The sequence below is a fragment of the Perna viridis genome, chromosome 10 (assembly GCF_037379345.1).
Source record: "Perna viridis isolate PV_CMFRI_1.1 ecotype Kerala chromosome 10, ASM3737934v1, whole genome shotgun sequence".
Taxonomy (NCBI): domain Eukaryota; kingdom Metazoa; phylum Mollusca; class Bivalvia; order Mytilida; family Mytilidae; genus Perna; species Perna viridis.
The window spans coordinates 23213151-23228137 of record NC_142454.1 but is presented as its reverse complement, the minus strand read 5'-3'; the positions used below and the strand labels follow the sequence as shown (position 1 = coordinate 23228137).

At 33.2% G+C, this 14987-nt stretch overlaps 3 pseudogenes; all 3 read left to right on the top strand.

Moving 5' to 3' along the window:
• The first annotated feature begins 733 nt into the window (after positions 1 to 733).
• On the top strand, positions 734 to 1959 carry LOC148605017 (thiamine pyrophosphokinase 1 pseudogene; annotated as a pseudogene).
• Positions 1960 to 4759: 2800 nt separating this feature from the next.
• On the top strand, positions 4760 to 5985 carry LOC148605016 (thiamine pyrophosphokinase 1 pseudogene; annotated as a pseudogene).
• A 2801-nt stretch (positions 5986 to 8786) lies between these two features.
• Positions 8787 to 10012, top strand: LOC148605015 (thiamine pyrophosphokinase 1 pseudogene; annotated as a pseudogene).
• The last annotated feature ends 4975 nt before the right edge of the window (positions 10013 to 14987 follow it).

Below are 14987 nucleotides of genomic sequence, written 5' to 3'. Positions count from 1 at the left end.
CATTTTTCATGATTCAATTAGTTTAAAAAGGATACAGTTCGAACAATAAAATGTCTAGCGATTTATCAAATTTTCAGTTTTTGAACGTTTTGAACGTTTCTGTCGATTGGGAAACTGGGGGAATGAAGTGGGCATATTTTCCCAGCAGAATGCTAAGAGATAGAAAGGGAGTTACGTTAATATTTTTCATTTCGGAAAGCGCAAACGAGCATAAAGAGATGAAAGACAAAAAACTGAAGATATATATACATTGCGGTTGATACATGTGTAAGTCAATAATGTTAAAACATTTGTATTCAAAGGAACAATAACATGTATAACTCAATAGCAGAGGGTATACCATAACAAAGACTTTCAAAGGTAGAGACTCAGTGGCGGATCCATAAGAAGCATAGATTTTGTAAGGGGTCAAGGCAATCATTTGCTCGTTTCTACCAAAGTTCAAATCACAAAAACACGTGAATTAAACCACCATCGAACCTATAATATATGGGAATACATTAAGTATATTGCAGTCATCTGGTTGTACAAATGCAGGTACAAGCACGTATGGGTTATCAAGTAAAGTATCAGGTATGCATTTTACCTAAAATATAGATATCTGTCAAGTTGTCCTGACAGTGATAGAAAAATAAAACAGCAACATATCACTCCACTTACCAACCTAGCAATTCAATACGTTTTCGCAATGTTTCGCAATATAATATATGGGAATACATTAAGTATATTGCAGATGACTGCTCTTTTACATCCACTTCAAATCTTGGAAGATGATGAGGGAGCATCATGTATGACAGTCATTCTAAATATGCCACTAAGTCCAAATCTAGAGTTACTCAAGAAACTCTGGTCAAAATCTGTATATAATCTGACTGTGGACGGAGGTTCAAATGAGCTATACGAAACTCTATCGAAATACGACGAAACTTTCATTCCGCATTGCATAATTGGAGATTTTGACTCTTTGAAACCAGAATGCCAAGATTTCTATCAAAGTAAAGGTGTAGAAATTTGTCCAACGCCAGATCAAGACTACAATGATTTTACAAAAGCACTGCGCTTCATTTCTGAGAAAAATGGAAAGTTTAATATAAAGGCAACGAGCATATATGTGTTGGGTGCTTTTGGTGGCCGAATGGACCAGGTTTTTGCCAACATCGATGCATTATTCAATTTTAACCTAGAAATTCAAGTCTATCTTATATCGGAGGGTAACCTTGCTGTCCTTCATAAGGAAGGAAGAAGTGAAATTAATGTAAAATCTCCATTTCGGGATTTGTGGTGCGGGCTGATACCCATTGGTATGCCATGCAAAAATGTGACAACAAAGGGCTTAAAATGGAATTTAGACGGACAAACCTTGAAGTTCGGTGAATTGATAAGCACATCAAACACGTTTGAATCTGATGACACAGAAACTGTTATCATAGAAACGGAAAACCCGGTACTATGGACAATGGGATATGTTTACCCACGTCAATAGATTAATTTAAACCAATTGAGAACAGATACAAAAAATATTCAATGCTCGGTTTGTGCAAATATCTAGCCTAGATTTTATGGCACGAATCTGGAGAGTCATATTCACTATACGTGCAAAGTAGTATTTTCATTATATTTTTTCAGTGCAATATAGCTAGCTTTCTTCGAACGGTCGATCGCTAATTACAAATATTATCCAGTATGACATTTACCGGCAAGTTGGCAATTTATTTGTTTAGATCACATTTTATGTTGCTCTTTGATTTTTTGTTCTTTTTGAATTTGTTCTGAATGTTTATTCTTATACTTGACAACAGCCATCAGGGATATCGGTTAAAAAATGATGTGTTATTGTTCTGATTATAATTAATTAAACTTAACGGTTGTTAGCTTTTGGTCGATGTTTGTCCTGTCCTTTATATGCCATGAAAAGATTTCTATTTGTTGATTATATACTAAAAAAGTTTTTTTTTATTAGTTTGATTAATTTATTATAGCCATTAATCAATGCCTCTTCGAGAAACATGCCATTCCTTATATGCAATGAATGGCAACGGTGGAACCAGGTTCAACACCTTGAAATCCCTCTTTTGATGGAAAACTTTGTTATTAATGTCTTGCCAAATTTATGCCAAAATAGCAAATATTAATAGCCTGGATCTGTATGGAGCTCCCTTATCACAATCTTTGGACCGCTCTTGAATGGTACTCAGATCAGAAATCTGCATGAGTGTGAATAGCCACTGTCATTAAAGAATTTTATTATTTCCGTCAATTGTGGGAATGTAAGATTGCTATGAAGAAAATCGTGTGTTACCGTAAAGGAATGTATTACCATCTATATTAATTTGCTGAGAAGCTTTCCTATACGTGAAAGTAACATTATGAAAAGAACCGAATAATTTGTGTTTTCGACTTCAGAGACTGTCTATTTAGGCGGAACAGGGGAAACTTTATCCCGCCATTTTGTTTGTTCCAATGTATTGATAAACTCATCATGATGTCACCGAGAACAAAAATATTTTCTGTATCATAAGTGGATAACTCAGAATAATAAAGTTCCTATAAGATCGAAGATTTATTTCCCTTTATATTAAAGTTTCTAGTGCTTTCTGTGTAATTTATATCATTCTTACCATTTCAGTAATTTGAAAACAAGCAATTTATTTGTTTTGTTTTGTTTTTTTTCCCAGAAATCTCGAATGTTTTTATTTTAATTTGGCATACTTTGCCTTGGACCTCCACGCATACCATTCTTAAAACCGCAATTAGACAGAACATCCACAAAGAATTGTCTATTAATTAAATGATAACTTTGCAAAAGTTAATGAAAAGGCAAACGAACGAAGATATGGAAGCTTGATAATCATATTTTCGGCTAAATAGTGACTTGGTCCTAATGTCTTCATTGGTCAAACGCTACCTAACTTAATAATACACGTGTCACGGTTGAAATGAGAATGTCGGCTCAAACAGTTAATCCACAATTTTGAATAAATTAAAAACTCGATGAAAACGCTTAATCCAATAAACAAAAAAAAAACACAAAGCAAAACAAAACAGCACCTCAATTTTTCTTTAAAAAGTATACAGGAAGTCCAAAAAGTAATTCAGATGAAAAACAAAATAGGGGGGGCGCAATGGCATCATGTAATTTAGAGTGAGTGACAGTTTCAGCAAATTGAGTTGCGAATTAGAACTGGGGACGAACAGACGAACGGACGGACAGCATGATCACTAAGTGTATACCTCACGCTTTTCAAGCGGAGGTTGGAACATTGGTTACTATAATCGTAGTTTTAAAATGATACATACAGTAGTATATCTACGTTGCGCACGCTATTGCGACCCTGTTGTAAAAAAAAAACACGCCTTTCTTAACTATAAATGACTTTTGTAAAAAATTAAAATTGTGAATACTGTTTGATTCTAGATAAATTATTAGTTCTGAATATTCATCACTAATGCTCCTTCTTATTCTTTATAATCAATTAAACTTGTAAAAAACGTAAAAACGTCAAATTTCCGCCTGTCAGGTGTTCAAACCGGAGGTCCGAGAAAATTAATATAATGAATTGCGTGCAGAGGGTATGAATTTCGCCAAATTTTGAATGGAAGAAAATAACACCATATGTTTGTTCTTTTTTAAATAATTATCGAAATTGCGTTTACTTGAGGCAGAAAAAAATATTCATAACAAAAATGAAACTGTTCGTAAATGGTCAGATTTCTAATAGTATTCAGTAATCAGATTATAATATTATTAAAAAAAGTAAGTACTAATTTACACAATTTTCTATTCCGATTTATGTTTCCTATAAATGTATACACTTTCAGCAATTCTACGTCGGCTTTTGACAAAGTTTTCAGTACAAAAAAGTTAGGCTTTTTGAAAATGTTTCAAGAAATGTCTGAAGTCAAAATTTTCCGTGTTTGTTGAGAAAATTGCATGCTCCAACGTAATTCTACACTCAATTATGAAAAAATATATATACTTTGTAATTGTACATGTACATGCACATGCACTTATGAACACACATATTTCATTTTTCATGATTCAATTAGTTTAAAAAGGATACAGTTCGAACAATAAAATGTCTAGCGATTTATCAAATTTTCAGTTTTTGAACGTTTTGAACGTTTCTGTCGATTGGGAAACTGGGGGAATGAAGTGGGCATATTTTCCCAGCAGAATGCTAAGAGATAGAAAGGGAGTTACGTTAATATTTTTCATTTCGGAAAGCGCAAACGAGCATAAAGAGATGAAAGACAAAAAACTGAAGATATATATACATTGCGGTTGATACATGTGTAAGTCAATAATGTTAAAACATTTGTATTCAAAGGAACAATAACATGTATAACTCAATAGCAGAGGGTATACCATAACAAAGACTTTCAAAGGTAGAGACTCAGTGGCGGATCCATAAGAAGCATAGATTTTGTAAGGGGTCAAGGCAATCATTTGCTCGTTTCTACCAAAGTTCAAATCACAAAAACACGTGAATTAAACCACCATCGAACCTATAATATATGGGAATACATTAAGTATATTGCAGTCATCTGGTTGTACAAATGCAGGTACAAGCACGTATGGGTTATCAAGTAAAGTATCAGGTATGCATTTTACCTAAAATATAGATATCTGTCAAGTTGTCCTGACAGTGATAGAAAAATAAAACAGCAACATATCACTCCACTTACCAACCTAGCAATTCAATACGTTTTCGCAATGTTTCGCAATATAATATATGGGAATACATTAAGTATATTGCAGATGACTGCTCTTTTACATCCACTTCAAATCTTGGAAGATGATGAGGGAGCATCATGTATGACAGTCATTCTAAATATGCCACTAAGTCCAAATCTAGAGTTACTCAAGAAACTCTGGTCAAAATCTGTATATAATCTGACTGTGGACGGAGGTTCAAATGAGCTATACGAAACTCTATCGAAATACGACGAAACTTTCATTCCGCATTGCATAATTGGAGATTTTGACTCTTTGAAACCAGAATGCCAAGATTTCTATCAAAGTAAAGGTGTAGAAATTTGTCCAACGCCAGATCAAGACTACAATGATTTTACAAAAGCACTGCGCTTCATTTCTGAGAAAAATGGAAAGTTTAATATAAAGGCAACGAGCATATATGTGTTGGGTGCTTTTGGTGGCCGAATGGACCAGGTTTTTGCCAACATCGATGCATTATTCAATTTTAACCTAGAAATTCAAGTCTATCTTATATCGGAGGGTAACCTTGCTGTCCTTCATAAGGAAGGAAGAAGTGAAATTAATGTAAAATCTCCATTTCGGGATTTGTGGTGCGGGCTGATACCCATTGGTATGCCATGCAAAAATGTGACAACAAAGGGCTTAAAATGGAATTTAGACGGACAAACCTTGAAGTTCGGTGAATTGATAAGCACATCAAACACGTTTGAATCTGATGACACAGAAACTGTTATCATAGAAACGGAAAACCCGGTACTATGGACAATGGGATATGTTTACCCACGTCAATAGATTAATTTAAACCAATTGAGAACAGATACAAAAAATATTCAATGCTCGGTTTGTGCAAATATCTAGCCTAGATTTTATGGCACGAATCTGGAGAGTCATATTCACTATACGTGCAAAGTAGTATTTTCATTATATTTTTTCAGTGCAATATAGCTAGCTTTCTTCGAACGGTCGATCGCTAATTACAAATATTATCCAGTATGACATTTACCGGCAAGTTGGCAATTTATTTGTTTAGATCACATTTTATGTTGCTCTTTGATTTTTTGTTCTTTTTGAATTTGTTCTGAATGTTTATTCTTATACTTGACAACAGCCATCAGGGATATCGGTTAAAAAATGATGTGTTATTGTTCTGATTATAATTAATTAAACTTAACGGTTGTTAGCTTTTGGTCGATGTTTGTCCTGTCCTTTATATGCCATGAAAAGATTTCTATTTGTTGATTATATACTAAAAAAGTTTTTTTTTATTAGTTTGATTAATTTATTATAGCCATTAATCAATGCCTCTTCGAGAAACATGCCATTCCTTATATGCAATGAATGGCAACGGTGGAACCAGGTTCAACACCTTGAAATCCCTCTTTTGATGGAAAACTTTGTTATTAATGTCTTGCCAAATTTATGCCAAAATAGCAAATATTAATAGCCTGGATCTGTATGGAGCTCCCTTATCACAATCTTTGGACCGCTCTTGAATGGTACTCAGATCAGAAATCTGCATGAGTGTGAATAGCCACTGTCATTAAAGAATTTTATTATTTCCGTCAATTGTGGGAATGTAAGATTGCTATGAAGAAAATCGTGTGTTACCGTAAAGGAATGTATTACCATCTATATTAATTTGCTGAGAAGCTTTCCTATACGTGAAAGTAACATTATGAAAAGAACCGAATAATTTGTATTTTCGACTTCAGAGACTGTCTATTTAGGCGGAACAGGGGAAACTTTATCCCGCCATTTTGTTTGTTCCAATGTATTGATAAACTCATCATGATGTCACCGAGAACAAAAATATTTTCTGTATCATAAGTGGATAACTCAGAATAATAAAGTTCCTATAAGATCGAAGATTTATTTCCCTTTATATTAAAGTTTCTAGTGCTTTCTGTGTAATTTATATCATTCTTACCATTTCAGTAATTTGAAAACAAGCAATTTATTTGTTTTGTTTTGTTTTTTTTTCCCAGAAATCTCGAATGTTTTTATTTTAATTTGGCATACTTTGCCTTGGACCTCCACGCATACCATTCTTAAAACCGCAATTAGACAGAACATCCACAAAGAATTGTCTATTAATTAAATGATAACTTTGCAAAAGTTAATGAAAAGGCAAACGAACGAAGATATGGAAGCTTGATAATCATATTTTCGGCTAAATAGTGACTTGGTCCTAATGTCTTCATTGGTCAAACGCTACCTAACTTAATAATACACGTGTCACGGTTGAAATGAGAATGTCGGCTCAAACAGTTAATCCACAATTTTGAATAAATTAAAAACTCGATGAAAACGCTTAATCCAATAAACAAAAAAAAAACACAAAGCAAAACAAAACAGCACCTCAATTTTTCTTTAAAAAGTATACAGGAAGTCCAAAAAGTAATTCAGATGAAAAACAAAATAGGGGGGCGCAATGGCATCATGTAATTTAGAGTGAGTGACAGTTTCAGCAAATTGAGTTGCGAATTAGAACTGGGGACGAACAGACGAACGGACGGACAGCATGATCACTAAGTGTATACCTCACGCTTTTCAAGCGGAGGTTGGAACATTGGTTACTATAATCGTAGTTTTAAAATGATACATACAGTAGTATATCCACGTTGCGCACGCTATTGCGACCCTGTTGTAAAAAAAAACACGCCTTTCTTAACTATAAATGACTTTTGTAAAAAATTAAAATTGTGAATACTGTTTGATTCTAGATAAATTATTAGTTCTGAATATTCATCACTAATGCTCCTTCTTATTCTTTATAATCAATTAAACTTGTAAAAAACGTAAAAACGTCAAATTTCCGCCTGTCAGGTGTTCAAACCGGAGGTCCGAGAAAATTAATATAATGAATTGCGTGCAGAGGGTATGAATTTCGCCAAATTTTGAATGGAAGAAAATAACACCATATGTTTGTTCTTTTTTAAATAATTATCGAAATTGCGTTTACTTGAGGCAGAAAAAAATATTCATAACAAAAATGAAACTGTTCGTAAATGGTCAGATTTCTAATAGTATTCAGTAATCAGATTATAATATTATTAAAAAAAGTAAGTACTAATTTACACAATTTTCTATTCCGATTTATGTTTCCTATAAATGTATACACTTTCAGCAATTCTACGTCGGCTTTTGACAAAGTTTTCAGTACAAAAAAGTTAGGCTTTTTGAAAATGTTTCAAGAAATGTCTGAAGTCAAAATTTTCCGTGTTTGTTGAGAAAATTGCATGCTCCAACGTAATTCTACACTCAATTATGAAAAAATATATATACTTTGTAATTGTACATGTACATGCACATGCACTTATGAACACACATATTTCATTTTTCATGATTCAATTAGTTTAAAAAGGATACAGTTCGAACAATAAAATGTCTAGCGATTTATCAAATTTTCAGTTTTTGAACGTTTTGAACGTTTCTGTCGATTGGGAAACTGGGGGAATGAAGTGGGCATATTTTCCCAGCAGAATGCTAAGAGATAGAAAGGGAGTTACGTTAATATTTTTCATTTCGGAAAGCGCAAACGAGCATAAAGAGATGAAAGACAAAAAACTGAAGATATATATATACATTGCGGTTGATACATGTGTAAGTCAATAATGTTAAAACATTTGTATTCAAAGGAACAATAACATGTATAACTCAATAGCAGAGGGTATACCATAACAAAGACTTTCAAAGGTAGAGACTCAGTGGCGGATCCATAAGAAGCATAGATTTTGTAAGGGGTCAAGGCAATCATTTGCTCGTTTCTACCAAAGTTCAAATCACAAAAACACGTGAATTAAACCACCATCGAACCTATAATATATGGGAATACATTAAGTATATTGCAGTCATCTGGTTGTACAAATGCAGGTACAAGCACGTATGGGTTATCAAGTAAAGTATCAGGTATGCATTTTACCTAAAATATAGATATCTGTCAAGTTGTCCTGACAGTGATAGAAAAATAAAACAGCAACATATCACTCCACTTACCAACCTAGCAATTCAATACGTTTTCGCAATGTTTCGCAATATAATATATGGGAATACATTAAGTATATTGCAGATGACTGCTCTTTTACATCCACTTCAAATCTTGGAAGATGATGAGGGAGCATCATGTATGACAGTCATTCTAAATATGCCACTAAGTCCAAATCTAGAGTTACTCAAGAAACTCTGGTCAAAATCTGTATATAATCTGACTGTGGACGGAGGTTCAAATGAGCTATACGAAACTCTATCGAAATACGACGAAACTTTCATTCCGCATTGCATAATTGGAGATTTTGACTCTTTGAAACCAGAATGCCAAGATTTCTATCAAAGTAAAGGTGTAGAAATTTGTCCAACGCCAGATCAAGACTACAATGATTTTACAAAAGCACTGCGCTTCATTTCTGAGAAAAATGGAAAGTTTAATATAAAGGCAACGAGCATATATGTGTTGGGTGCTTTTGGTGGCCGAATGGACCAGGTTTTTGCCAACATCGATGCATTATTCAATTTTAACCTAGAAATTCAAGTCTATCTTATATCGGAGGGTAACCTTGCTGTCCTTCATAAGGAAGGAAGAAGTGAAATTAATGTAAAATCTCCATTTCGGGATTTGTGGTGCGGGCTGATACCCATTGGTATGCCATGCAAAAATGTGACAACAAAGGGCTTAAAATGGAATTTAGACGGACAAACCTTGAAGTTCGGTGAATTGATAAGCACATCAAACACGTTTGAATCTGATGACACAGAAACTGTTATCATAGAAACGGAAAACCCGGTACTATGGACAATGGGATATGTTTACCCACGTCAATAGATTAATTTAAACCAATTGAGAACAGATACAAAAAATATTCAATGCTCGGTTTGTGCAAATATCTAGCCTAGATTTTATGGCACGAATCTGGAGAGTCATATTCACTATACGTGCAAAGTAGTATTTTCATTATATTTTTTCAGTGCAATATAGCTAGCTTTCTTCGAACGGTCGATCGCTAATTACAAATATTATCCAGTATGACATTTACCGGCAAGTTGGCAATTTATTTGTTTAGATCACATTTTATGTTGCTCTTTGATTTTTTGTTCTTTTTGAATTTGTTCTGAATGTTTATTCTTATACTTGACAACAGCCATCAGGGATATCGGTTAAAAAATGATGTGTTATTGTTCTGATTATAATTAATTAAACTTAACGGTTGTTAGCTTTTGGTCGATGTTTGTCCTGTCCTTTATATGCCATGAAAAGATTTCTATTTGTTGATTATATACTAAAAAAGTTTTTTTTTATTAGTTTGATTAATTTATTATAGCCATTAATCAATGCCTCTTCGAGAAACATGCCATTCCTTATATGCAATGAATGGCAACGGTGGAACCAGGTTCAACACCTTGAAATCCCTCTTTTGATGGAAAACTTTGTTATTAATGTCTTGCCAAATTTATGCCAAAATAGCAAATATTAATAGCCTGGATCTGTATGGAGCTCCCTTATCACAATCTTTGGACCGCTCTTGAATGGTACTCAGATCAGAAATCTGCATGAGTGTGAATAGCCACTGTCATTAAAGAATTTTATTATTTCCGTCAATTGTGGGAATGTAAGATTGCTATGAAGAAAATCGTGTGTTACCGTAAAGGAATGTATTACCATCTATATTAATTTGCTGAGAAGCTTTCCTATACGTGAAAGTAACATTATGAAAAGAACCGAATAATTTGTGTTTTCGACTTCAGAGACTGTCTATTTAGGCGGAACAGGGGAAACTTTATCCCGCCATTTTGTTTGTTCCAATGTATTGATAAACTCATCATGATGTCACCGAGAACAAAAATATTTTCTGTATCATAAGTGGATAACTCAGAATAATAAAGTTCCTATAAGATCGAAGATTTATTTCCCTTTATATTAAAGTTTCTAGTGCTTTCTGTGTAATTTATATCATTCTTACCATTTCAGTAATTTGAAAACAAGCAATTTATTTGTTTTGTTTTGTTTTTTTTTCCCAGAAATCTCGAATGTTTTTATTTTAATTTGGCATACTTTGCCTTGGACCTCCACGCATACCATTCTTAAAACCGCAATTAGACAGAACATCCACAAAGAATTGTCTATTAATTAAATGATAACTTTGCAAAAGTTAATGAAAAGGCAAACGAACGAAGATATGGAAGCTTGATAATCATATTTTCGGCTAAATAGTGACTTGGTCCTAATGTCTTCATTGGTCAAACGCTACCTAACTTGATAATACACGTGTCACGGTTGAAATGAGAATGTCGGCTCAAACAGTTAATCCACAATTTTGAATAAATTAAAAACGCGATGAAAACGCTTAATCCAATAAACAAAAAACACAAAGCAAACCAAAACAGCACCTCAATTTTTCTTTAAAAAGTATACAGGAAGTCCAAAAAGTAATTCAGATGAAAAACAAAATAGGGGGCGCAATGGCATCATGTAATTTAGAGTGAGTGACAGTTTCAGCAAATTGAGTTGCGAATTAGAACTGGGGACGCACAGACGAACGGACGGACAGCATGATCACTAAGTGTATACCTCACGCTTTTCAAGCGGAGGTTGGAACATTGGTTACTATAATCGTAGTTTTAAAATGATACATACAGTAGTGTATATACGTTGCGCACGCTATTGCGACCATGTAAAAAAAACACCTTTCTTAACTATAAATGACTTTTGTAAAAAATTAAAATTGTGAATACTGTTTGATTCTAGATAAATTATTAGTTCTGAATATTCATCACTAATGCTCCTTCTTATTCTTTATAATCAATTAAACTTGTAAAAAACGTAAAAACGTCAAATTTCCGCCTGTCAGGTGTTCAAACCGGAGGTCCGAGAAAATTAATATAATGAATTGCGTGCAGAGGGTATGAATTTCGCCAAATTTTGAATGGAAGAAAATAACACCATATGTTCTTTTTTAAATAATTATTGAAATTGCGTTTACTTGAGGCAGAAAAAAATATTCATAACAAAAATGAAACTGTTCGTAAATGGTCAGATTTCTAATAGTATTCGGTAATCAGATTATAATATTATTAAAAAAAGTAAGTACTAATTTACACAATTTTCTATTCCGATTTATGTTTCCTATAAATGTATACACTTTCAGCAATTCTACGTCGGCTTTTGACAAAGTTTTCAGTACCAAAAAAGTTAGGCTTTTTGAAAATGTTTCAAGAAATGTCTGAAGTCAAAATTTTCCGTGTTTGTTGAGAAAATTACATGCTCCAACGTAATTCTACACTCAATTATGAAAATATATATATACTTTGTAATTGTACATGTACATGCACATGCACTTATGAACACACATATTTCATTTTTCATGATTCAAATAGTTTAAAAAGGATACAGTTCGAACAATAAAAAAAGCGATTTAACAAATTTTCAGTTTTTGAACGTTTCTGTCGATTGGGAAACTGGGGGAATGAAGTGGGTATATTTTCCCCTTTATATACCAGAACACTCTCCGGACACTTAGTCTCGTCTCTTCAATTATTAGTATTGACCTTTCAACATGTAAGCAAAAGAGACAAAAAGTCGAATTCGATGGTATATACAGACTAAAAATAACTTTATTTTGTCTTATTAATAAATGAAATAATAAAAATTTAATCAATCCTTAGTTAAGATACAAGGAGTTTGATCGGAGTAGAATGACTGAAACACAACATAGAGTGACAGGACTTTAAAAAGTATAGAAAAGCAGAATGCTAAAAGATAGAAAGGGAGTTACGTTAATATTTTTCATTTCGGAAAGCGCAAACGAGCATAAAGAGATGAAAGACAAGAAACTGAAGATATATATATATTGCGGTTGATACATGTGTAAGTCAATAATGTTAAAACATTTGTATTCAAAGGAACAATTACATGTATAACTCAATAGCAGAGGGTATACCATAACAAAGACTTCCAAAGGTAGAGACTCAGTGGGGATCCATAAGAAGCATAGATTTTGTAAGGGGTCAAGGCAATCATTTGCTCGTTTCTACCAAAGTTCAAATCACAAAAACACGTAAATTAAACCACCATCGAACCTATAATATATGGGAATACATTAAGTATATTGCAGTCATCTGGTTGTACAAATGCAGGTACAAGCACGTATGGGTTATCAAGTAAAGTATCAGGTATGCATTTTACCTAAAATATAGATATCTGTCAAGTTGTCCTGACAGTGATAGAAAAATAAAACAGCAACATATCACTCCACTTACCAACCTAGCAATTCAATACGTTTTCGCAATGTTTCGCAATATAATATATGGGAAGATGGGCAGATGACTGCAATATACTTAATGTGTTCCCATATATTATAAGTACGATTGTGGTGTAATTTATATGGATTATATCTTTCCTAGAACTGGCTTGTCGTTTGTCTTGTTTCTTCACGATTCAGTAACTTAACTATCATAACGTATGTAGAGACTTCATCGTGGGCGAATCCGGGGTGTGCATTTTGTCTGGATTACAAGATGATAAATGTAAATATGACATGAAACATAGGTATTTTATGTATTTAATATTTCCTTTTTTTTAATTTCAATAGTCTTGCCTGCTTACAAAAAAATGTAAAAGAATATATGTTTTCACACTTGCTTTAAAATTGTGCCGTATCAATTTTGTGACGTTTTATTGATATCAATAATTAATCCTTAAGTTAATATCAATAATTCATTTATTGATATCATTAATTAGATAATAAATTCCACAACGACTTGCCATACGTATGAATGACCATATAGAGACTTTCCGCTTTATCAAGTCCGGGTCGGATACAGATATTTATGAAAGGGTTAGGCTCTTGCCTTCATTATTTTTCTATTTTTACAAAATGGGGGTTCCAACTCCTGGGGTAACCTCTTAGATTTGCTAAATAATCATTGGAAATTATTTATATAATACCAGAGTCAAACGTTAAGGATTTTTTTTTTATAGCAGACTACATCAGGGACTGTTCTAGGATTTTAAGATCGGGAAAGGGGGGCACAGTTAATTTTTTTTTAGGTTATTTTTTTTTTAAATTCTTCTAGAGTGATATTTTGTGGTAAAAATAGCAAGATATTAAGGTTTCAACCTAAAGCCACCTAAATCTACCCATGACAACCCATGTTTTACAAATTTTAGGGGGGCGCACGCCCACCACGACCCCGCCTGAATCTGCCCCTGGATTATATGTACTATAAAAATCATTGCAAACATATGCATGTAACAATTTATTCAATCGGACAAGACGTAATGAATTTTTATAGTACATTCAAATTCTATATAGTTATTAATAAAGAAGGTTCCACGAGGAGCATGCAATGTCATGGAAGCATATGAGGAAAAAATAAATGACAACATGAAGTAAACGAACGCTACGACATACGTAATAAATCTTTATGTACAGTATACATACACTACATGAGCTTTGATTTTAAATTTTACGTAAGTGTCTCCTATCCCGCTGAATAAATTTAAACCTTTCATTGTTGGTATATTCAGTAAATATTTCGTGCCGAATGAATGCAGGAGGATATTTCTGTCGCTCAACGGTGACCAGAGATCCCCCGCCTCATCACAACCTCTTTTAATACGCCAAATATAGTTCGGTGCAAATGAAAATGAAAGTAGGGACAAAGATAAACATAACAGTGTATACATTATACAGCAATAGCCATAACAACAAAATATGCAGATTATATAAATGTAAAACAATATAGTTTTTACAGACAAATAGAAACTGTGCTTGTAGTGCAACGTTAAATATATTACTGAATGATTATAATATCATTTGTTGGCTGATTTCGGAAGATTAGCAGCTCCACAGTTGGATTTTATTTGACTTTTATAACATACATAGTTAATTTTCAAATTTGCTTAACTTTCTTAATAGACTATAATAATATACATGTCAAACAGATTTTACATTCATTTTCCAATGATCAATACGAAAATACACAAAGATATAACACTAGTTACCCATGGTCCCCTATTGAAACATACATATTGATATAATATTGGGTTACCAATGGTCTCCTATAGAAACATACATATAGATATAACACTGGGTTACCTATGGTCCCCTATGGGAACATACATATATAGATATAACACTGGGCGACCATTGGTCCCCTATAGGAACATAAATACATAGATATAACATTGGTGACCACTGGTCCTCTATAGGAACATACATAAAGATATTTAACTCAGTTACCCATGGTTCTCTAGATGCTTGTGAGAAGTATCTAG